Source organism: Ursus arctos, unplaced genomic scaffold (assembly GCF_023065955.2).
Source record: "Ursus arctos isolate Adak ecotype North America unplaced genomic scaffold, UrsArc2.0 scaffold_21, whole genome shotgun sequence".
NCBI lineage: Eukaryota > Metazoa > Chordata > Mammalia > Carnivora > Ursidae > Ursus > Ursus arctos.
The window spans coordinates 44,531,910-44,535,682 of record NW_026622886.1 but is presented as its reverse complement, the minus strand read 5'-3'; the positions used below and the strand labels follow the sequence as shown (position 1 = coordinate 44,535,682).

At 45.5% G+C, this 3,773-nt stretch overlaps 1 pseudogene; it reads left to right on the top strand.

Annotated features, from left to right (window-relative positions):
- The first annotated feature begins 2,852 nt into the window (after positions 1–2,852).
- Positions 2,853–3,417, top strand: LOC113255921 (Parkinson disease protein 7 homolog; annotated as a pseudogene).
- The last annotated feature ends 356 nt before the right edge of the window (positions 3,418–3,773 follow it).

Sequence of the window (3,773 nt, the reverse complement as noted above, 5' to 3'; positions counted from 1 at the left end):
TCAGGTAAGCGTCCAACTCATGATCTCAGCTCAGGTCTTGATCTCAGGGTTGTGAGATCAACCCCCACTTAAAAACAAACATGTATTATTAAATTTTAGTGGCTATAGTGGAAAACTAATGGCTACTTTCAAAATTTCAGGCTAAAGGAATCATTTTTGACTTTGGATTATTTATGTGTTTGGGGAGGGAACTGCACCGGAACTATTTTCCGAGGAAAAGTGAGGCCCTGCCCATGGGAACTCCCCTGGCTGCTTTCTGGGTGATCTCCATAAAGGGCATGAGTCCTGGTATGCATTTTGATTTTCATGAGATAACACCCTTATCTTTTTCTGCTTGTTAAATCTTATTGGACTATTCCTTCCAGGAACAATGACTACAAACTCCTGATGACCAAATCTCAAAACAGTGTCATGGGGCCATGAGCCCACTGATTCCCCTAATATTCTGATTTCTGTACCTCAATCAAGCCAAATCATGAGGGACCACACAGTGTTGGTACTTATGGAATTGCACTCTCTTGGGTGCTGTGTTCTTGCATCTTGTTGGGACATTAAGCTGCCATGGGATGGTTACTGTTGAATTTATACCTACCAGCAAGGCTTCTCCTTTCCATCTTGCATAAAACTTATTTTGCCTCTCTAGCCTTGGTGTCAGTAGTAGAATCCAGGGGGTTTTGCCTTATGATCTCTTGGTCTGGGTGGCTACCTGCTGATTGGGACACCCCTCTGACTGGTAATTTACAATGGGGTAGATTGGTGACAATGGACTATTTGTGGAACAGTGGTCCATCACTTTCTCAATACCTACTCAAGGGTCTTTCCTTCTGGATGTTGCCTAGTTTCCTGAATATATCCTCCCGCAACCCTCCTCATTATTTCCTTCTGCAGTCGTCCTCGCTCAATGCTGCCACCTTTCCCCACAGAACAAGTCTTTCTCTTAGGATTACAGAATTCTGGCCCTAGGTCGTTTTTCTTTCTTGGGTTTCTCCTGGATCTTAACATTTTCTCTATTCACATTAGCATCTACTGATTTCTCAAGAGGGAAGCCTGAACACTGGTCTCAGGTCGGGAGTGGTGGAGGAAGTGGGGGATGCTTCCATTCTATGTGAAGTATCTAAAGTCAAACACATTTCACCATCAATCTTTTTTTTTAAAAGATGTTATTTATTTATTTGAGAGAGAGTGAGAGAGTCAGAGATTGTGAGCGAGTGGGGGGAGCGGCAGGGGGAGAAGCAGACTCCCTGCAGAGCAGGGAGCTCAACGTGTGACTGGATCCTGGGACCTTGGGATCATCACCTGAGCTGAAGGCAGATGCCTAACAGACTGAGGCACTCAGGCGCCACACCATTAATCTTAAATACTCATACAGATGTGACTTGAATATTCACTTTGAGTTGAGCTGAACCAAGTCCAGTTCAATCTAGACTCAACTCCAGTCTGAGATGAAGATTGAAATTTCATATCTGTTTTTTTCTGTCCACATCTCACCTCTACATATCACGAAACCAGTTCCTTTGCTTCGAGACATTTCTCCAAGATTTCCATAGAGAAAATTATAAAACTTTATTAAGAGATATAAAAGAGAATTTGAATAAATGGAGAGACTTATGTTTATGGGAAGGAAGACAACATCGTAAAGATGCCACTACTTCGCAACTCGAATTATAGATTCAAAGCAATTACAATCAAAATCATGGAACGTGCAAAACTAATTTTAACAACTTATGTGGGAGAGAAAAGGGTCAAAAATAGACAGGATAATTCTGAAGTATCAGGTATGAGAACTTAATGGGAAATATGATTAAGGCAGTGAGGTGACAGCATAGGGGTAGGCATGGGGTAGATATTTACATAGTATCAAAGGACCCTCAAATGCTTATTGATTAGATATTATTATAAGTTCAAAATACTTATATAAACTTATAAGAGAAATTTGGCAGACACCAAAGTAATCAGTTAATAAAAGTTAACTTCAACATCATGTGCCTTTTTATAGGGTGCTCTAAGAAGGACCCAGAATCAATTCTGTGGTCTTCTGGCCTAAAATGCATAACCTAGAGGAGATTATGAGGAAATACCAGACAAATCCAAAATGGGGGACCTTCTACAAAGTAACTGGCCTATACTTCTCTGGAGTGTCAAGGTCATGAAAGACAGATGACTGAGGAACTGTCTGAGCTAAAGAGACAGGACAACTATGTGCAGCATGAAAGAAACTGTTGGGGCAACTAGCCAAGTTAGAATGGAGTGCGTGGATTTAGCGGAGGCGGTATAGAATGCCATTCTCCTGGGTTCAGTGGTTGTATTTGGCTGTGTAAGAGATTCTCTTTGTTTTTAGGAAGTACACACTAAAGTATTGATTTACTAACGGGTGTCATATTTGATAGCAACTCTCTGAAATGGTTCCGAGATAAAAAACACACCTGCACACACACAGGAGGAGAGAAAGAGAAGAAAATGAGAATAAGGCAAATGTGATAGAAGATTAACAGCGATGGGGGGGGGGGGGCGAAGGTATGTATGGAAATGCTTTGCATTTTTCTCTCAACTTCTCTATAAGTTTAAATTATTTTAAAATAAAGAATTAGAAGAGTACATTGGGAACTCCTACAAATACAAAGAAAAGCACACGTGACCTAAGAACGCAGGAAAACGCAAACAGACATTGCACCCAAGAGCGTATTCATGCAGGTGCAAAGCTGAGGACCGAGTCTGGGGGATCCGCGGGCGCGCTCACCTGCGTCCCCCCTTCAGTCCAGCGGTGGTTGGGTCCCCCTCGCGCGAAGGGGCCAAGGCGTAGCGTCTCAGGGCAGACAGTCGAGGTACAGTCTTTAAAAAAATACAACAGAAAAATGGCTTCGAAGCCCATCCCGGTGATCCTGGCCAAAGGAGCGGAGAGGATGGAGACAGTCATTCCTGTAGACGTCCGGAGGTGAGCTGGAGTTGAAGTCGCCACTGTGGGTCTGGCTGCCAGAGTCCCAGTACGATGCAGCCCAGGCGTTGTCATCTTTCCAGGTGCTGGTCCGGAAGAGGCCAAAAAAGAGGGACCGTACAACGTCGTGTTCTGCCGGGAGGTGACCCAAGCTCGCACAGGATCTGAGTCCGCTGCCGTGAAGGAGACACTGAAGGAACAAGAAATCAGGCAGGGCCTCGAAGCCGCGCTCTGTACAGGCCCCGCGGCTCTTTTGGCTCCTGAAATAGGTTTTGGAGGCAAAGTTACAACGCACCGACTTGCTAAAGACAAAATGATGGAAGTCGTTACAGCGCCGGCGAGAAGCGTGTGGGGAAGGACGGCGCGATCCGCGGGAGCCGAGGGCCTGGAACATTCCTCTTTGAGTTTGCTCTTGGGACTGGTGAGGCGCCGAGCACAAGGACGCGGCTGACCAAGGGAAGGGCCCGCAGGTTCTTAAAGACTAGGCCCCAAATCTTTGATGATGAATTCGAGAAACGGGGCTGTTTGTAATCATTCGCAGCGGGGTCGCTTTCAGCTCCGCCCTGGTGCCGTCTGGCTGGGAAGCGGCAGCCTCCCGGAGTTGCCCGCCTGCACGCGTGTCCTCGCGGTACTGGACCCTGACTGCGCAGTAAGTGGCATTTAGCAAACAACTGATGGAGACTTGTGCATTTCTGGTTTCCCCTTTTGTGTGTGTACGCGAAACCAAATTCATTGCAAATGTTCCCTGTTGACAGAGCTGCTGAGATAAACGAACAGGGAACCCATTTGACACAGCAAAGAGGAAAAGCATAAAAGGAAAGAGTTAAGAAGCTTGTGATTT